This window comes from Phaenicophaeus curvirostris, chromosome 1 (genome assembly GCF_032191515.1).
Source record: "Phaenicophaeus curvirostris isolate KB17595 chromosome 1, BPBGC_Pcur_1.0, whole genome shotgun sequence".
Lineage (NCBI taxonomy): Eukaryota > Metazoa > Chordata > Aves > Cuculiformes > Cuculidae > Phaenicophaeus > Phaenicophaeus curvirostris.
In genome coordinates, this window is record NC_091392.1 from 73,816,317 (window position 1) to 73,838,094 (window position 21,778).

Here is a 21,778-nt window from a genome sequence, read left to right on the forward strand (position 1 = left end):
GGGGTGTTGAAGGCCAGGTTGGATGGGGCCTTGGGCAGCCTGGTCTAGTGGGATGTGTTGGAACTGGATGATCTTTAAGGTCCCTTCCAACTCAAACCATTCTATGATTCTATTAACTACTTATATAAATAATCTAAAATGCACTTCTATACCATTCTACAAGTTAGATGCTTGTATGAGTGGCGTTGTGCTGTGGTACTCCCGCAGTTTCTGTGTGATAAAGCAAAAGGGGCTAGATTGATTGTTCTTCTCTAACTTTGCTGTAATTAAACCAAGTATTTACTAATTCTGCTAAGCTTTCTTACAGTGATCACTTTAATGGTGTTCCAGATTTGGTGATAAGCGTAAGGGTTAGGAACTTTAGAAATGGTGAAGAGGTTTACTGATAGCAGACTGAGGGAAAATATTTTCAGGTAGATTATTTTCCTGCTTAGGTTAGTACGCAACTGCTGCCTTTTCAGACAGGCGCTGAAAAATCAAATCAATTTCAAAATTGGTGATTTTAGGTTTCTGTGGATTATCTAAACAGCACATGAAACTTCGTCTTACCAATCTTATTCAGCTTGTACTGCTGAAGTGGATTGTTTGTGTTAATAAACACAAACCTTTTTAGAAGGACTGTAAGTTACCATTTCTAACGCCTTATCTTGCCGCTTTCAGCCTTGTTGTGGTACTTTGCTTTAATTAAGCTAAGGCATTAAGACAGGGTAACAGGGAATAAGGCTTTCAAATTTTGGATTTGAAATATTTGCTGTCCTGGTGATCGGGTATTTTTGGAAGAAGAAATCTGGAAGATGTAACTTAGAGTCCAGCAATTTACATTTTTACTGTAGGAAGCTTTTCATAGGACAGAGCTTCTAATTTGTTTCAGTACTCCTAATTCAGTCAGTTGGAACTCAAGAAATAACTAGTTACTCATGAGGGAATTCGGCACGTGCTCTATGGGATGACCAGATTGCCTTTTCTTCACAAGTGATCAGACTGTCACAGATGTTTTAGTTTTGTCACTGACATGCAGGGAAATTTATGGACACTTCTATTCCTGACTCGGTGAAATGCCCAGTGTAATCCTGTGTCCTTTCTTGCCATTAAACAACTTGGGAAACTTCTTCCAACCCTTCAGGGAAGTGGATTGAAGAGTAAGTTTTTAGTTCTTTGCAATCTTGTTTCATCTGAAAGCTGAATTTCACTGAGAATGCAGACCAGAATTTATACGATTTTTAATAAGTCCCAAATGGACTTGAACTTTGCAGTTGATTTATTGCAGCAAAAACTGAGTGCAAACTTGGCTCCACAGCAACTGGTAGGATTCTTTGCCTGTAGCTTCAGCATGGCCAAGATCAACATGAAGAATAATTGCAAGGAGGTGGTTAAAACTGGAGTTCAAAGTAGACAAATGGGCTGGGTATAAATCCTCCCTACAGACAGGCTGTATTTTTGTCTGTGCTTTCTTTGAACAGTTAACATGGGATAGATGTGTGGGTGTTTCGATATATAAATTGATATGTATATTTAATTCGCATAGAGTGCAGATGAGATCAGAGCAGAACTTGCTTTGTTGCTTGTAGATACTAGACATCTTTTAATAAGCCTGAACCTTCTAACTGTAGTACCTTTTCAGGAACTGGTAAATTGAAGTCCTATACAGTCCTGATAGTTAAGAAGCAAAGGAAAATACAGCAATGCCCATGTGCTGCACTCAAGGTTAGTAGCACAGCTAATCTCATGGAGAACAAGTTATTTTCAAAGCCAGCATTTTAGCAAGATGTTTGTGTCAAAACAATGAAATCAGTTCACATTTCATGTAATTTTTTTCATAGATAAAAATAACAGTGAAGAGATTCTTCATTATTTTTACTGAGGATGCAGCGTGTTTCTCTGATCTTGGGGAATTATGTCTTTGAATAGATTTAAATTGTGTTCCAGTATCTTGGTGGAAATACAAGTCATATTCTATCTAAGATATGCAGATGTCCACCTTACATTTTAAAATTAATATAAAAGGTTATGCAAAAGGTGTAAATTGTAGAATCTTGATGATGTTTATCTTCATTACTCCCTTTCATGATGGCTAGATTTAATCATCAGTTTAAAAACTGCAGTCCTTGGTAGCTGTTCAGGAGGAGTTCTGCATAATAAGATGTTCGATTTTATAAGCTTTACTTTCGAAATAGTGGCATGCAATTGATTATACAAGTTTGATTTTGAGCTGAAAATAGCATAATCAATAATTGGTTTTAAACGAGTGCTTTAAAAATATCTGCTGCCTATGAAAGGATGCTGTTAATTTTTTTAAAATGATTTAGTGTTTTCCTGCAGAAGGATCTCTGCTTTACTGATAACACTGAATGGTACTGTCAAAGTCCAGGGCTAGTTCTGAACAGGCTGGTTTGTGTGCGGCACAGTACAGGACCATCAGCACACCAGTAAGTCCTACAGATTATCCAGTTACATTAACAAAACCTGTAGGAACTGACCTAATAGGTTTGTCTGTCACCATAGAGCTCCAGATCCATCTTGGGTATCTCTACATCGCACCACTCAGTGTGGCATGAACATAGCCAAAAAGCTTAATCTCACAGATGTTTTAATGTAAGGAGTTTCATTCACTTGACCAGTTCTGCTCTAAGAATCAGCCATGTGTTCAAAGAAGGAGTTGCACCTGGACTGTGCAAGGTAGAATTAAACTCCACATATTAAATTGCTCCGTTGGTTCGTAGTTTAGGAGAAAGCTTGTGGCAGCGCAGTGATTCTGCACTGAATGTAAAAAAAAAAGAGAGAAAATAAGATAAAAAAAGGTGGAGCCACAGGCAAAAAGAATTATCACTTTCTAGCAAAGGTTGAGAACATCAAAATTATTGTGATATATTTGTAAAATTGTAGTTAAAAATTAAATGGAAGTCAACTGTGCCTCAATTTTATTTAGTACAACAATTTTGGTCAAAATATTTCTCAAAAGAAATGCACAGGATTGTTACCATTAGAAAAAGTATTAATAGCAGTTTCTCGAGAACAGTTTTCACAAATCACTGCCTTCTTCATGCATCAAAGACAACACCCTGGAGCTTGAGGGCCGTTTGCTTAAACTTCAGGACAAATGTTAATGATGGGGAGAACAGAGCTTCTACCGTGGTAACAGGAAACTTGGCTGACAAGCAAAGCCAAGACAAATGTGAATTCAGCCATCATTTCTCTGAAGCAAAGCCATACAGGAATAGCTGCAAATTTCAGTGAGCAGATACAACTTCCGTTCGGTAAACTTAAGGTACCACTTCCAGATTTTTAGCTTTGCCTGCTGGTTCTCATTGCTATCACTATTCTTATGATCACTGTGTATTTTTAGCAATTAACTTGTGCTCTTAAAGCCTATAAACTAAAATGAAGACATTTCCCAGTCTTGCCTGTTGAAACTTGCGCCACTGTACAGGAATAAGGGGAAGATTCATGGGGACAGAGGGAGACTGAGGAAGAGAGCATGGTTCTGCTCTCAGGAATGAATGAGTCCTTCCTGAAGTGACCACGTTACTTGTTATCTACCTCAGGACGAAAATTGACCATTCACTGATGAAGTTGGGTGAAATCTTTATGTATCACCTGAATACAAAGACTAATTATTGGTTGGCATTTGAGTCACTGGGCTCTCCACATTTATTCCTCTCCTTAAGCCTTTCTGTTGAGAAGGAGTGAGTCTAGTACTCTCATTTGGCTTGTATTTTCAAAGTGTGCAGTGTAATGAGAAGCTGTCACTGACTGCACTTCCATGAAGACCTAACCTTCTTGGTTGTCCTAGAAAATACCTGATCTTCAGTCGCTTGTACATCCCCATGTTTTCCCATATATAATAATTCTTGGTGTAAAGATAAATGCAAATTAAAATAGACATACTCAACAAGACTGAAGCTTTCATGTTTGAGTGTTACGTGCTACCCCCAGTATCATTGTATGGTGTAACAGAGGTAACTCGGAGCTGCCTCACCTCATCTGCCTTGAGAAAAGGAGGATCCAAACAGGTTTTTTCCTAGTCTTCGTAATGAGAAACCTGCAGCGAGACCAACTTAATCTACAAAATCTCATTATCTGGGTTTACATGTGGGGTCTTCTGTCAGTACTGTGGCAGAATTATGCCACTTAAATGGATTTAGGGCTGAGAAGAGGAATTGGATCATCAAATCTGAAACCCTGCTAAGATAACACAGGTGTTACTCATTTGGAGCTCACCAACATTTATTGCTGTGGACTTTTTACCTGTAGTTTTAGAAAAGGGGTCTTTTTTCTCAATCTTTTACTAATGCTAAGATAATGTGGGTTAATAATGTTACCGATGAAATTTTTCCACACCAAGGACTGTCACAAAGCAGAATAAAAATACTTAGCATAGTATTTGTAGGTATAGGTTTGTGGATGGTTAGATACTGTGTGACAGCAAACACCACTGCCAGAACCTCAGCGTTAGTCTTTCTTCAGAAGCAGAAACTTGGATATAGACATCGAATGCTTTTGTCCCAAGGCTGTGCTAAAAGATCCTAGTCCACAGACTGAGCTGTACTATCCCTCCATGCATCTCAGCTTGGATGCAGCGATGTCCCCCCAGCCTGAGAGGACGCACCAAATTCACCTTTGGTTTCCTTGGCTGCTTCGCCAAGTTTGCAAAGCCAGGTTATAACGTGGTACCGGTTATGATTGCATTTGTTTTGTAGTACGTAAATGCTTATGCCTCGAATACTGGAGTGGCCTTGCTCACAGGTTTTGACCCTCATGAATTTAGTAGGTTTATAGCTTTTAGTAAAAAAGGTACTGTGCAAATGAGAGATGTTGGTAATTCCCAGTTCTGAGAACCACCAGGTAAAGGGTGATCCCTGCAACAGGGGCTTATGATAGCAGGTAGGAAACAAAGTGCTGAGCAGAGACAAAACAAACTAAGGAAACTGTTTGGTCTGTAGTTCCTCAGACCTTTATTTCAAAACCAGTCAGGATCTAGAGCTAAAGTCAAACCCCTGCCTGATAAGGTTGAGCCCATCGGTTGTGTGAAACAATATTGCTCATTAAGTCCCATGATTTTGGGTAAAGTGACCCATCCTGACTGCAGTAGCTTTGCTTCTTGGCTGTGGCTTGGGCAGGTGGCTGGATGCCAGTGCCTTAACACCAGTGCCTACAACTCCTTTTGCCCTCACAATTGCTACTGGGATTTTTGTCTCAGCCTCACAAGTAGCTAGGGCAGGCTCTTTAGACACAGTAAAGATTGCATTCAAAAGTGTGTATTGATGCAGAAATTTTTCTAAACCCATGAAAAAGAAAGAAAATAGGAGGGAGCGTCCCTGGCTATTTTTATTCCAGCTTACATCACATATACAAGGGTACAGAGTTCAACAATCCTGCATTTTAAACAACTTGCCTGGTGTTTGGGATATATCTGTCTAGTTTTGCTGCTTTGCCACAGGCAACCTGTGTGACCTTTGGACTTCACTGAACACCACTGTCTCTGTTTCCCACCTGTGAAAACAAGGCTCAGAGTACTCCACACTTCAAAGGCCTCTTTTTTCGAGAATAATTGCTTTACTGTTGCAGTAAGAACAATCACAAAGTGCACAAGGCAAAGGGACACAACGCATGAGTGATATTCAGCTAGTTTTCATGGGACAGCAGCGCAGAAGAGAGTTAATAATTGCCAAATGTAATTATTGTCAAGCTAAGGCTGCATTTCTGGACAATGTATGAAAGTCAATAGCTAATGCCATACCACTATAAGGAAATCAATGTTGTAACTTGTTCTGTAGCTCAGGGATGGGAGGGAAGGTTCTTGCCAAATTATTAATGAAGTAGTATACCATTAGGTTAAAATCAACAACAGGACTATCAGAAAACACTGGAGTGACTGGACATCAATAACTTGAAGTCTGTTGTCTCCTGCTGTTGGATCTCCTTGCCTGTTGAGGAACACTGCAGCCTTGAAGTAATGATTTTGTTGGCAGTTCTTCTTGAAAAGCAGAATAAGCATGATGAACCGAACTTGAGTTGCATGTGAGTAGCTGCACTTGCAAGCAATGACATAATTTTTCAGCTTGATTAATTAAAGTCTAGTCAATAGCTGGGACACAGCTGTTGACTAGAAAACCAGCATATGGAGCTGATCTGTGATTGTCTGGAAAAAGTAAGAACTTGTGCGCACATTAGCGTTACGCTTCGTTATGGCAGTTGCTGTTTATATTTAAATCATGCCAGATTGACAGTAAGTCTCAGTTCTTACTGTGACTTCACCTTTTGAGGTTCTGAAGAAAACAGCATGTGAAGATGAGCTTTGTGCTAAAAGTGAATCCAGTGCTTCGCTGCTATCTATAGTATTTCCTGTTGCACAATAGCCCACCCAGCTGTCTTCTCTATAGCTGAATATTCAGTCCAATGTAATGATGCACAGACTGTAATTCTGCAATGCAGCACAGTGCCAATGGCAGCTGTGGATTTGCTCTCCCCACAGGTTAACACAGACTACAAAGACTTTAGTGTCCCTCTGAAAAGAACTGTGTGGCCAAAATATACTGCTCAGGAATTGCAGATTTACCTGGGGGATTGATGCATTTGTACTTGTAATTCTTCCCTTAAGTGATTCTTGCACGTGTGCCCTGTAGTGTGCAGAGTGTAAAGTGATGGTACTCCCTAAGACTGAGAATAAATTTTAAGAGAAGGGTATGTGTAGAAGTAGCTGTATCTACACACTTCTCCGTCAGACGTGGCTAACTTCTATTTTGCAGATGACCTCGATGATCCTTTCCTCATCATCGGATATTACTGCCAAGTCAGCTACTTTGAGATATATCTAGGATTAGGAGATTCTATTAAAAAACAACCCCACCTTTAACTAAATGCCCAAACTGAGGACTCTCAGTGCCCTGGTTACTGAGCTGAGCAGTGCTGTCGCTGAAAGAGTAACCCAGAACATTCCTGTCACAGAGACAGCACTCTGATTAGGCCAGGAAAAGTATCTAGGTTTCTCTGGAATTCTGCAAAATGTTGGTCCCAATTACTGGAAAGCAGACAGGAGCAGAAGATTTCACCACCTTGTGTGCATAGTGGAGGCTGGGAATGTGCAAGGAACACCAGTGACTCAAGGTAGGGATCCTCCCTGGGTACCACACCTGCTCCCGAGCTTGCGTAGCCACAGAAACTCATCACAGTGGAGCACCGTCTTCCTCAGTATCTGGCCTCATATGTCACCATGCAGAATCTTTTATTTAACTGGCAGGTACCGACAGCCACAGAGCCAGGTAATTTCCCTGTGAGTGCTCTGGTGCGTGTGCAGCAGAAGTTGTTCCAAAGCTTGTGCTACCTTAGGTTCAGAAGCATCCCCTCTAGATCTGCCTGCTCTGGCGGGGAATGCTTTGCTTTAACTATCATTCTGTGCTGTTTTGACATTTCCTTCTCCTGCAAGCAACAGAGCTTGTCTGAAAAGCTGGAGGGTTTGTTTTTTTTTGTGAAGTGGGAGCATTGAAGCAGATAGGCAAAACTGCTGTGGGGCACCAACCAATAAATGATACCAGCCCTCACTGGATACAGCACAGACACAAATTTCAGCTGTGAGAGAGAGGCCCTGGCTCCTCCTGCACCATCAGGGTATGTACATCATGAAGATGGAGGCATGCAGCTCTGTGGTGTCCTGTGGTTGTATTGTAGGGTCTCAACCCTAGAAGCTGCTTAGGTAGTTTCAAACAGAAGGCAAGCGTCTGCAGCAGATTATAACAAGGGATAGGGAAGAAAGACAAGGCAAGGTGACTGGGATTGCCATTGTATCTCTTGGGATCTCTTCTTGGTGAGGATTCATTTCTGGTTTGTGCTCAAAATGACACCATCCTTGCATCCTCAACCCTCTTCCCTAACCTGCCCTCCTAGAAGAGCTGCTGCCTTCTGGCCCAGGCATGGTGAGGGATAGTGAGTTGCATGGGAAAATATCTCGCAAGCTACATCCTCTCATCCTTGTGCTCCCCACAGCAACACGCTGCAGCACCTTATCTTGCCTTTTTAATCATAATACTTTATTGATGATGGGATTTCAAATCATAATTTATGGAGATTATTCCCCCCGTGAGACTCCAGAAGCTTCTGGCAGGCCTGCACAATGCTTGGGCCAGCTGCTTCCCTCCCAAAAGCTAATTCCAGGTTAAATGGACCTGAGGCACAGGAGGGGATGTGATCTTTAAGCAGAGAAAGATCTCACTTCTGACACCCCTTTCTTGGAAATGCCATGGCTACATTCGGGTTGGATGAGACAAATTTTTTGAAACTGCCTGAAACTAATTTTGGGTGTAGTCACTGGGGGCACGCGTCAGCCCCCCAGTTCTCCTTTGATGTGCATCTCCCAGTTACTGCAGGAGCAATCAGCTGCATAAATTTTACGAAAAGCAGGAGTGCAGCTTGCCTTAATGTCCTTCTATACATAAAATAAGACATGTTTAATTTAAAAATGCCACAACATACTTAATGCAGCTTTGGCAGCTGACAGCCCGAATTGATTACCATGGCTGTTAGGGATCCTGTGGGCTGAATGATGATAGAGGACATGAAAAGTCTGTGATTTTTAAGTCTTCTTTTCCATCATACTTTATCATAAAAAATGCATCCCAGTAATGCAGGAGGACAAACTGTGTTGCTCTCCATGATCTCCTGGGCTTGGGATAGGGACTGGGAGCTCCATCAAGGTTTGAAAAATTTTGCAGTAACTTTCTTGTAACGATTTGTTAACAGGAGTTATGATGTTGATGTTAACAGGAGTTCATCATGAAATGCCAAACAATGTCCTTCCAGGGCATGGGGTGGGGGGATACATGGTGCTGGGCTAGAGGATTGTGGAGCCGAGCTGCTGGCTTCTGCTGATGATTTCTAACTTTGGTAAAAGCCTTGCCTAAGTCACTCACGTGTGCTTGGCCTCACTAGTAAGGTGGCAGCAAGATTGCCTGGGGGGAAGGGCTTTGTGACCCAGGTGCTCCAATTCCAGCCCAGGTGCTCCAATTCCCCCCGGGTAGGTGCCTGCAGTAGAGGTAAGATAGACCATGGGTCCCATAACAGCTGCCCAATGACTTCCCTCAACCCTGTTCCAAGCTGCTCGGCCAGCAGCTGTTTTGTGTCAGCCTGCCTGTACAAGCTGCAACCCTTGAGATGGGGCACAGAGGAGCAGGGTGGCTGTGGGCAGCATGTTCCCTGCTAGCTCACATGGCACATCACAGGAATTTCCAGGATGCTCCACTACATCCCTAAATCCCCTCCAATATTTGGGCTCCTGCTTTCTCTGTTTAAAAGCACTGCAAACCATTGATTGCACCCTTAGCAAGTTTGTGGATGATACTAAGCTGGGTCGAAATATCGATCTTATGGAGGGTAGGGAGGCTCTGCAGAGGGATCTGAACAGGCTGGACCACTGGCCTGAGACCAATGGCATGAGGTTTAACAAGGCCAAATGCCAGGTCCTGCACTTGGGGCACAACAGCCCTATACAGTGCTACAGACTAGAAGAAGTCTGGCTAGAAAGCTGCCTGGAGGAGAGGGACTTGGGGGTGTTGGTTGACAGCCGACTGAACATGAGCCAGCAGTGTGCCCAGGTGGCCAAGAAGGCCAATGGCATCTTGGCTTGTATCAGAAACGGCGTGACCAGCAGGTCCAGGGAGGTTATCCTTCCTCTGTACTCGGCACTGGTGAGACCGCTCCTCGAATCCTGTGTTCAGTTCTGGGCCCCTCAACACAAGAAGGATGTTGAGGCTCTGGAGCAGGTCCAGAGAAGAGCAACAAAGCTGGTGAAGGGGCTGGAGAACAGGCCTTATGAGGAATGGCTGAGAGAGCTGGGGTTGTTTATCCTGGAGAAGAGGAGGCTGAGGGGAGACCTCATTGCTCTCTATAACTACCTGAAAGGAGGTTGTAGAGAGGAGGGTGCTGGCCTCTTCTCCCAGGAGACAGGGGACAGGACAAGAGGGAATGGCCTCAAGCTGCACCAGGGGAGGTTTAGGCTTGACATCAGGAAAAAATTTTTCATGGAAAGGGTCATTGGGCACTGGAACAGGCTGCCCAGGGAGGTGGTTGAGTCCCCTTCCCTGGAGGTGTTTAAGGCACAGGTGGACGAGGCGTTGAGGGGCATGGTTTAGTGTTTGATAGGACTCGATATTGGACTCGATGATGGACTCGATGATCCAGTGGGTCTTTTCCAACCTAGTGATTCTGTGATTCCAGTCATGGGCATTTCCCCTCCCCACCTCCCCCTCGCCTCATGCCCTGTCCCAGGAGTCAAGGATAAGCTTTTGGACCATCTTTTACCAGATTTCCAATCTGGTCACCTCTCCACACTCCCACCTCATTCACAGAAAACACATAACGCAAAGCAAAACCAAGAAAATTAGCCAGATATTCAAAGGAGTTTACAGCAACACTACCTTGTCCCAAGTAAGACAAAGGTACGTTTTGATGCAATCACAACACTGTCCAAGAAAGCGACTAAATCTTCTTTGGATTTAAACCTCTTCAGGAGAAGGATTTTTCACTTCATTTAAACTGTTCCTTGAAGTGAAAGACACAAACTTTACAGAAATCTCATTTGGATGGACTGAAGAGACACAAAACATCCTGGAGAACACTGTGCCATGCACCTCATAACAGAAAGTATTGCCAGTCCTCAGGTGATCCAGGCCCAACACACAGGCAAAGGGACCAGACAAGCTGGCAGCACCACCTGGGAACCTCAGCCTCCCAGGAATGGCTGTAATTTCAGGAATGTTAACAATTATCCTCGCGTTGACACAGGTCACAAGGAAAGTCTCCCCATACACCTCCATAGACACTGTCATCAGGACTGACATCCCCCACAGCAACAGCGGGGGGGTTGTCAGGCAGCTGAAGTAAAGAGGGTGGCTACCATGGCGGGACCTTCGCCTGGGCATCTGCAGGGGAGGTGGCAAGGAAGAGCTTGTTTCGAAGCACCATCAACCCCTGAACCGTGGTGACTGAGAGATGGCCCCAAGTCACTCTTTTGCTATGACCTAGCTCCAGTGGGTCGATGGGACCCTGCTCCAGCTACACATGGACAAAATTCCTGCCTGAGTTCCACGCTGTGCCCTAGGTGCACTAGCTGGCCTCATCTACCCCAGTGCCTTCCTCCAGGCCCCACAGCCCAGAGCACCATTTTGGCACCATCCTGGTCCTCAGCCATGTCTGCCCCGACCCCTCCCTCTGCCTGGCTCATGGACCCCACTCATTGTGTGGTGGGTCTCTGAGACTTTAAGCTACTCTTTAAATTCTTTTTCCAGCTCACTTGAATGGAAATATTTGGTTTACTTTGTTCATTTGGTGGAGGTTTGTCCAACATGGTAGTCATGGAATCAGAGTCATAGAATGGTCGGGGTTGGAAAGGATCTCTCGAGATCATCTTGTTCACACACATACACCTCAGCTGCAGCAGGTTTACTTAGAGCAGGTTGTGCAGGAATGCGTCCAGGTGGTTTTGAATATCTCCAAAGAATGACACACCACAACCTCCAGCCTGTGCCAGTGCTCCGTCACTCTCACAGTAAAGAAGTTTTGACTAATGCTCAAGGTGGAACTCCTGTGTTTCAGTTTGTTGCCCCTTGTCCTGTCCCTGGGCACCCCTGAGAAGAGTCTGGAGTCTAGCCCCATCCTCCTGACACCTACCCTCTAGATATTTGTAAGCACTGGTAAGATCAGCCTTCTCCAGGCTAAAAAGAGCCAGGTCTTTCTGCCTTTCCTCTTAAGACAGATGCTCCAGTTCCCTAATCAACCTTGTGGCCCTCCACCCTCCACTGGTTCCTTGTCTTTTTTGACCTGGGTATCTCAGAATGGGACCCAGTACTCCAGATGGGGTCTCACTAGGGCAAAGCAGAAGGAGAGGTTAACCTCAGGGTCAGGAAGCCCCTTGAGGCTGGCTGGGCAGGGAGGCGGTGTGGCAAGTCCCAGGTGAAGTGCTGGTATTCCTGAGCCACAACCACCTATTGCTGATGGAATCTTTCAGTAGTTCTGCCATCCTGGCTCTGGGGATGTGATTAACTGTGATTGCAAGCCCCATTTCCTGTCTCACTGAGCAATCACCTGCTGCTGGAGAAAATGTATTGTTCAGAAACCTCTTTTAAAGGCGTGTGTCTCACATATTCATTTCATATATTCATTCTCTCCTAACAAAGGCATTTTTACTTAAACACATATGGGTCCTGAGACTACAAACAAGCATGGGCTGTAGGAGGAAAGAGAAGAGAAGCCAGCCAAAAGCCAACCTGCTGATACCATCCCACAAATAATTGAGCTAAGCCTGGGCCAAAGGAGGCAGAAAAAAAACCCCAAACATATATATATACACTCATCTCATGTAGGAATGAGAAAACAGAGAACTGTCGTGGCAGTGCCCTTGCACAGGGATGGAAGCTTAGTGCTTCCAAGCAGCCTGGGTGGGTGCCCTGCACATTCAGCCTCTGGCTCTGGTCATGGCTCAGTTCTCAGCACACACACAATGTTCAAACCCACTCTCTCCTTCAGTATTTTTAACTAACCACACAGACAATTACAAGTATGCTATCCACAGAAGAAACAATGCGATGTTCATCATCATGTATTTTTCATTAAAACGTAACTGTTTTAGAAGGTTCTTTTGCAGCTGGTGAATTGAAGTGCTTGCTGCTTATCACAGCTTCTCTCAAAGATTACACAGTTTAGCAGGGAACACGAGCTTTTTGGTGTTCAGTTCCCTGTTAGTTTCTCGGCTTTGAACTTATTGCTATTTCTGTTTCAGATTACTCAACTTGTTCAGCTCCAATATTCTTTCTGCACATGTAGAATAATCACTTTTATCAAAAGCTGGTTCAGTTCAGCCAATTCATGTTCCAGATGTTCAGATGTTAATTCCATCAGTTCAGTGATTTTACGTTCTTTAAAACTTTACCAGCAAACGTTTATGGCTTTCACCTTGAATTTAATTTCATTAATTAAAAAAAATATATATTAAACTTATGTTTTAATATTCAGTGTAAGAATTTTATGTTTTATTTTAAATAGACTTCCATCTTACATAGGCTATTGAATTATTAATTAATCCAGCTTAAGGGTTTACTTATGTATGTGTATAAGTATATGCATATACTTTAAAAGAAAACAAGATATTTAGATATCATGCAGTCTAAATTAATTTCCAAAGATTAAGGGGGACATCTACATTTGCAAAACACTTGTCAAAAGATAATGGTTGCTTCTGACTCCTGTTTTATCTTAAATGTGAAAGCTTCATTCCTCGGATACCTAAAATGGATTGAAACTTCTTTCAAATGTTCCCTGCACGTGTTTTGTACATGAATTAATGGCCTCATATCTGAACTTCCTGACACTTTTGTTTGAATTTTAAGGCAGTTAATGTACAAATACAGTAGGGCTGTGTGCAGTTATACAAGAAGCTGTCTGAATAAGGAGAACTGGATAGTAAGTTGTTTGGACACATTTAGATAGCTCTAAACTAGGAACCCAGGATTAGAAGAAATACCCACAGATGTTAAGAAGAAATGACAATAACTTTGATCACTTAACTTTGAAACTTTCTTTAAGAACCTTTTTAAGGCAAAACAACTATTTTAGCAACCAAAACCATTTTTATAGAAGATGGACATAACTGTTCTCATTGAAACAAATCTTTAGCTCTTGGAGGTCTTGATGAAACCTGCAGCACATGGCACACTGTTATTTGGATTAACACAGGGCTGTCTCTTTAAAGATGTTCCCAGAAGTTTTTGGCACAAAGGCAAGACTGCCACAACAGGTTTGCTGACAAAGGATCCCAGCTCTCATGCTTGTGCATTAGCAAATTGTGCATTAATGAGCTAATAGGAAGAGTAAAACCTTTTTGCACAAAGGCGTTTAGCCATCCAGGCGTGACAGCCACAGGTGTTTTCATGAAACCAAGCTGCCAGAGGAGATGTATCTTCCATCTTCAGCAAGATTAGACTCAGAGTATAATTAATCTCATCTGAGACATATATTGGCTTATTCACCCTTTTGTTGTTCTATCATGCTTGCCTGTTTTCGATGCTTTGTTTTTTCTTTTGCATGTGTTTAACCTTTCATCATTCACAAGCCCAATCACTCTGCAAGCTGTGTTGCATCCAGCCTATCCATTTTGTTCTATGAAGGAGCTGCAGTGACAGCAGGATGCTTAAAATAAATGCAGAAAGTATAGCTCAACAAGGCACAGTGGTCCCACAGCCTGGCAATACTTCCCTGCTGTTTGCTTGCCAGGCTAAATGGTGGGCAAACCCATTCGTGCATTCCCATGAAAAACTTGAATATTCTTATCCTGTTTTTCATATTAATTTGCTTAGCCAATGTTATTTGTTATTTCATTTCATTAAAAACCTAAATATTTATCTCTTCATCTCAAATGTTTCTCACAAAATGTCAAAATCAACACTTTGCCTGGGATGGAAATTAAAATATTTAACCAGCCTTAATATAGATGCAGCTGAATAAATGCAATCTGGAAAAGCACTTTGACGTCTAGATTTACATCGTCTGTGTAATAACTTCAATAAGATACTCAGATACTTTTGTAATGGGAAGAGGCAACTACTTCACTTGAAATTTCAGATGACTGAAATACTGTTTATCCCTGCATGCCTTTTGATAAGAATGTCAAAGTGTGATATTTTTTTTCCCCATTATTTCTTTCCTGAATGGTCCTCACATTATTTTAGGTAAAAAAACGTAAACATTTTCTTAGTTCTATAGGTTTAGAGAAGTTCCATTTATAAACTGCTCATGTCAGCCATAATAAATCAGATGACTTACTCCTCACTTAAACAAAATCCCTTTGTCTCTTCTTCTACTTATCCTTAACACAAAAAGACAGGGCTCACAAGTGATGTGGAGAACAAAGATCAAAATAGATATCTTCCACAAGCAAAAGCTTTATTCTCCTCATTCCTAAAGTGAATTCCTCTGGAGAGGGAGACCAAAACTGATAGTAGCTACACTGTTGACCACCATCTCCTTGTGCTCCCCTTGAGCTGTATTTTTCATGTTTCTCTCTTCTTTCTTATAGAATAAAATGATCCCTGTTTCATGGTTGACTGTCACTTTGCTTAGAGTACGACAAATATCACGTTGACGGATATGCCAAGACAGCTTGGTCGCTATTCTAGTCAGCCTTTAAGATTTTGCTTAGCATTTCTTGTTTCTCTAGAGTAGAAGATTTTAGTACTTTCAAGTGATTCATTTGCTTGGTGCTTGCCACCTGAGAGCATCCCTTCCTAACCTGACCCAGCAGGGGTGACTCAGTCTGGGACCCAGGCATTGTTTCCCACCTCAATGAGTCACCAGCAAAATGCATTTCCAGAGAAGTCAGCCCAGGAACAAACAAGGCGCACATATCCCAGGCTCTTGGAAATGGGAAGCAAACACAGTTCCTGCTCTCATCTAGTCAGGATGCTGCCGCCTTCATCCTCAGCCCTAGTATTTAAGGAATGTCTGAATCAATGCTGTTTTCCCCTCCTGAAGGCCAGTTGAAGCATGAGCCTAGAGGCTGGCTGACTGAGCTAGCTTTAACACTGACTCATTGTGTGATCTGGAGAGAGTCACTGCAGTTATGTCTACAGCGTGCCAGGCAGAGATATCTGCAGCCCTGGAAGTGGGGCTGGCACTGCACCATGGTTGCTTTTGCCTGCTGTGTGGCAGAGGGACTGGACAGTGCAAACACAGCTATTCAGCTACTCTATATTGTGCAAAAGCCCCACTGTGCTCACGTTTCCTCAGGAGATTCTGTATGTCATTACACTGCAAACTGAGATACATCCTTCACCTCTTCATCCCTTGTTTTTTTCACTGACACTGTGGAGAGAACAACTTCCACAAAGTAGTATGCAGTATTTGAAAGTATTTTATTGCTACATTAGTGCTTTACTTGCTGGAGGACCCTGCTGGAAGGCTTTTGAGTATGCCTGTAAGCCTGATTTTAGTGGAACTGTAAAAAGACTATTCAGTAGCACTGGCAGTTTTTCCTTACAATGCAGTCTTGCAGTTGGTGCTAAGAACAAATTGAACCAAGAAATGTGTGTAGGGATGTATCTGAGAAGCTGAGGAAAAAAGAAAAAAAATCATACATTACCATAGGGACTGGGAATGTGAAAGTCATTATGAAAGGAACCAAAAGTTTATAATGCCATGTCTGAGAAATGCTCACTGTTTGTTATGTCCAACAGCATCCACACTGCCTGCTTTTGTCTGATAACATTTTGCAGTACTTCATAAACTTGGGTATTTGCCTTGCTGGCTGAGCATTGTGCAAGCGGTGTGTGTGATTTCAGTGGAGATGTGCTTATTTGTTCATTCCACAGTGAAATCTATCAGTAAAAATTAACGCTGCTACCTATATGCCAGGTTCTGACTAATGCTACACCACAAAGTTCTTGAACATTTTTTCCTGTGTCCGAAAGTAAACACTTCAGCTAATCCAAAGGCTTCTCTCCAGCTCTTGATCAAGCAGTCATCTTTAGTGAGCACACCAGAAAGCCACTCCTGAGTGTAAGTATAATAATTATCTGCTGACAGGGAAACCGAGAGAATGCTGTGAAAATTTCATGTGCACAAACCTAATGAGTATTTCAGCCCAGTGAAGGGACGCTGACAGCTAAGTTAGTGACTGGGAGACATCCAGGGAGAGAAAAATAGTGTTTGTAGGCCTGCAGAACTTTAAGAATGTAAAACTTTCAAACTCTCCTTTCTGGCTTTTAAGGACAACAATCATTCAGAATAATGGGAAGACAAAACTAATCTGGAACACCCAGTCTTTTCAATAGCTCTGCTGTTGCCACTGAACCTGTACAGATTCCTCCAGCCAAGCCTGTTGTGATTGCTGCTTCTGCCAGGAGGTTTTTTTGTACTCATATTTTACATAAAACATACATCCTCTTCTCTTTAGTAATTCTATATTTTGTGATTTCCAGATACACGCTGACACATTGCTGAGGCTCTTCTCAGTGTTCAGGCTGCAGAAGTTCCTGCAGCTAGTTAACTTTCTCACTCTCATGGGTATATGAAGGGAAGCTTTCCTGCCCGTTTAAGAAAGAACTTGGTTTACTTTTCTTTGGTTTTCAGGGACTGATTGCACAAGTTTCCAGATAAGATGCACAAGGTGAGTCATCTTCATAGGCTGGTGATGGCCACACCACACACCTACCAAAGACAAAAGACAGCATGGATGACACAAGTGTGAAATGGCATCTTTGCTCTAGCTCTTTCTGGGAGACTGAGTTTTATCCAGTCTTTGGGATTTCACTACTAACCCCTAGATCACAGATTCCCAAATGAAAAAGTGATTTGCTTTGCCTCCTCCTGCTGCAGCCTCACCATATACTGCAGATGAAGGCTTTCAGGCCTGTAGAGGATTAGGACCTGAAACAATCCCATACACAGGAACAGAGCAGTCATTTCTTAAATAGCCTTCTTCCTTCTTGGGGGGTTAAGCTATCAGTTCTGGAGAGAAACTGCTCACATGAAACACTTCAGCCTTGAGCAGATCTGTCTGTCAAGCGCGGCACCCCTTCTGCCAGTGGTAGAGTCGCTGTGCAGTGCTTTGCTTACAGTGTTTTCAAAACCTTGTCTGTAGGAAGATTCAGGGATGAACAGCTGAGGTCAGAACTTTTTTCTGGAGGGTACAGTTTGGGGGTATTTTGTACTTAGGCTGCTGTGGATTAAGTGATCCTCTTGGCACTGAATCTCTCCTCTACTCCTGTCCTTTTTAGGAAGGAATTGGAAGGGAACATAAATATGAAGAAGAAGGTTAAGTTATTGATTTGACAGCTAGAAACTGTTTGTGCAGTGCTTTGTCCTAGGACTGAACGTAGTATCATACTGAAGCTTGAGGTTTTGGCTAAAACAATTAGTTCTGCTGAGTTCTTAATAGTCAGGATATTTCAGGTAGCTGCAAGCCAGGTCAGATTTGACAGCAGAGCTACAGTGGTTGGTCAGAAGAGCAGACATTGCCAAGGTAAGTGCAACTTCTAAACAGTACAACTGTGCTTTTTGATGAGAGAGTAAATTCCAGCTTCCTCAAGTGAAATAAGCTACCCAGACAAAAGTGCTATTTTCTGTGCTTATACCCATATCTGCACAAGGTGCTTTTGCTGGCACAGCTCTGCCTTCAAAGGATCTTATCTCATCACAGCTCTGATTGACACAACTGTGCCAGGAGACTCAGTAGCGGAGACCTGACCTGAGGACACCCTGGCTCCGCTCCGGGGTTAATTCAGCTGGGAAGGAAGAGAGCGACTCATTGAATCCACCATCTGAGCTGTCCTGAAACAAAAGCGGTGTACAGCCTGGGTGTGAAATCACTGCCCTTTCAGAAGGAGATCCCTTGGCTCTTTCAGCTGCTGTGTTTTGGGGACTTGGTTTGGTCTAAAGGAAATCTGCTGGGGCACAACAAGCTGCTAAATTTTTTTAAAAAAATTGATTAAAAATTTGCTGTGATGTACATGGATTGTTACTGTATCTCAGGGTCCTGCCTGTGAGCTACCACTGATACTGAGGCACGGGGCTAATGACCATCGTGTTGCTAAAATCAGAGGAAATTGAAACCTGGGTCACTACAAGTCATTAACACTCCCCATTAATCAAGGTGAGTTATTTAAACTGTATAAAATTATATAGTACTGGTTGTGACAATGTAGTAAGGACAACTGCATTAAAAACTGCACTGTATTTATCACTCAACAGTGAGGCACAGACAAAACCAAAGAACAGATGCACTGCAGATTTAATGAGTGCTATTCTTTGCTGTTTTGCAAGGGGCTTCATCTCATAACCACTGTCAGTGGGAAACATAGTCTGCTCATGCCTCCATCCCTGACCACAGACACTGCTTTGTGCCAGTGATCTCAGAGGCTTGGTGTGTGCCTGCTCATACTGCTGTTCCAGCTGAAAAATAACTGCACTGCAAGACCACATCCCTAGTTGTACCATGCTGTGCACGTGCACAAAACTCAAAAGCACGACCTGAAGAAGATAACATAAGAGTGTGCTGTGCCTTCAAAATGCCTCTGACAGCTCTTGAAATACTAGGCTTAATGCCATTTATTGATTTGTAACCACTGACTCAGTATGAGTTCCCATTGCAAAGTGAGGGAAAAGCACTTTCCCCTCAACTCCTCAAGCAGTGAAGAATGTTGGAAAATACTCCTACTTGTCGTAACCTCTTGCAGCCTTTGTGGGACGAATGAGGGAGATGTTTGCCTTCTCAGAGGCTGCTGCCTCACAAAGGTGGAGAAAATCAACCTTGCCGTGCAAACCAGCCTAGAGCAAAAAAACGCTAAGCTATTTTGGGAGATGAGAGATAAGAAAACCATAAAACCTTATCGGAGGTTTGTCTTAACTTGCAAAGGAATTTTCATTTATGGAAGAATTCAAACAGTTATTTGAAATGTTCTGTCAGCTGAGATTTGTTTGCTGAGAGATCTCACTCATACACAATCCTGACTGACAAAGCCCTTCTGCATTCTTTCGTAAGAATCTCCACTTTCTGAATTAAAAATTAATTAAAGTGTAAAAAAATGGAATCAACAGAACAGTCAATTCTGAAAACAAAGACTGATGAATATTTGACTTCAGTGGGGATTAATATTTGTTCCAAGTGTTTGTTAATGGGCCAGTTCAACTCCAGTCATGTCAGGAAGGATCAAGCGCTAGACGCGGGTGCCTAGCGTGGTGCTAGCATTTACCCATTGGCTGACAGCAAACTGGCAACATGTGCAGGAGGTTTTACAAGGATTAGAGAACATGGGTTAAAAGGATCAATTGTAGAAATTGGTGCTACAGCATTGAAAAACATAGCTAGCCACTAAAGTTTTGAAATAGAAGTGCTAGAAATAGAAGATACCAAAGAAAACTAGGTATTTTTAATAACATGGCTGCACAGATTTCTTTTCTTCTAGTCTTGATACAATATGTGGAATATTTCAAAGTGGAATATTTTGAATTGAGCTAATATACAATTAAATTTTGTCTGAGCAGCTGTGGTTTTTGAAAGTTAGACAGAATATCCCTCTGACAGCATGTTTTCTTTCTCTGATAGCATGTTTTCTTTAAAATGGTGTTTTTCAGACACCGTTCTTTCTTTGAAAATGAATATGTCTTGTGTTCCATGTGATACGTGCTGAATAGATGTCTCTTCTTCTGTAATCACCTCTTTTTGGAGTTTTCGTCTTATCTGAAATGGCAAGGTCAAACAGAGAGATGGAGCCAGCTCCAAATTAGCAAGAGTTTTGACTGTTTTGACCGAAGTTTCATAACATCAAAATTAGATGTTGGAAAGTAATAGAATAAGATTTCTGGGAGAAACTATACGTATGTATGTAAGTGGGAAACGTATTCTGTAACCAGCCTTTGTCTTATTGCACACGATTAATGGAGATTACTCCCGCACGTTGCCCAGGTCTGATAAAGGATGCTTGCTTTCTAAAATTCCAAAATGAGCCTTGGAGAGTTTTATTTGCTGATATTTTTGGTATCAGTCTAAAGCCTGGAGCCCCTGTTTAACCTAAGACACTCTACAGCTGTGTGACCAGCACTACAGGCCCATAATTAGCCAGGAAAAAGTGTTCTGAATTGACTTGCCCTCTTTGCAATCTGTACTTAAACAGCAAATGGTACATTCCTGTTTTTGTATTGAATTTGAAATGTTTACTTTCCACATGTTTCTGAATGGAAACATTCACTCTTTTTAGAAGTTACAGTCGGAAAGGAAGTACGACTAAATCATTTTTTCCACATACAAAAAAATTACACTAAGAGCTTTCTCTAACCCAGCCCTTGGACAGGGGATGGGAGGAAAAGCTCAGAAATAAAACGTTTTGAGTCAATTCAAAACAAACTGAAGAGCCAGTTGGCAGGACCTGGCTGCCAAGCTGAGCCCCCCACTGCGCTGGTTAGAATCATAGAATCATTAAAGTTGGAAAAGACCTCTAAGATCATAAAGTCCAACATTACCGTGCCTACTAAAACATACCCCAAAGTGTCATGATTACATGCTTTTTGAACACTTCCAGGGAAGGAGACTCCACCACTTCCCTAGGCAGCTTGTTCTAGTGCTTGACCACACTTTCAGTAAAGAAACTTTTCCCAATATTTGATCTAAACCTCCCCTAGTGCAACTTGAGGCCATTAGATGACTGAAGGAGCAGTATCTCAGGCCTCTGTGGGCTGTTTTACCACACAAGAGGCATAGGGCACAGCTGGATTTAGGGGTGGGATGTGAGGCAGCTGATGGAGTGCACCCATCCTTGCATTGCTGTGGTGGTTGGTGCGAGATGGGATATCTCCTTCCACATGCAGGACTTGGCCTGCTTCTCAGGGAGCTGTGCCCAGCTCTCCATCCCTTCCCAAGGAGCAATGGCTTGGGGAAGAGTGGCTGGAAAGCTGCCTGGCAGAGAAGGACCTAGGGGTGCTGGTCAACAGCCGAATGAACATGAGCCAGCAGTGTGCCCAGGTGGCCAAGAAGGCCAATGGCATCTTGGCTTGTATCAGAAATGGTATGGCCAGCAGGTCCAGGGAAGTGATTGTCCCCTGTACTCGGCACTGGTGAGGCTGCACCTCAAATACTGTTTTCAGTTCTGGGCCCCTCACTACAAGAAAGACACTGAGGTGCTGGAGCGAGTCCAGAGAAGAGCAACAAAGCTGGTGAAGGGGCTGGAGAACAGGTCTTAAGAGGAGCGGCTGAGAGAGCTGGGGTTGTTTATCCTGGAGAAGAGGAGGCTGAGGGGAGACCTCG

General features: G+C 42.8%; 1 long non-coding RNA gene across 2 annotated transcripts; it reads left to right on the plus strand.

The window, feature by feature from the left end:
* The first annotated feature begins 1,023 nt into the window (after positions 1-1,023).
* LOC138724944 (uncharacterized) lies at positions 1,024-20,480 on the plus strand. 2 transcript variants are annotated; one of them, XR_011338137.1, is made up of 4 exons: positions 1,024-1,139; positions 1,622-1,704; positions 18,179-18,631; positions 20,113-20,480. It is a non-coding gene; the product is annotated as an uncharacterized lncRNA (long non-coding RNA). The 2 variants fall into 2 exon arrangements; XR_011338138.1 differs by having other exon boundaries at positions 20,173-20,480.
* The last annotated feature ends 1,298 nt before the right edge of the window (positions 20,481-21,778 follow it).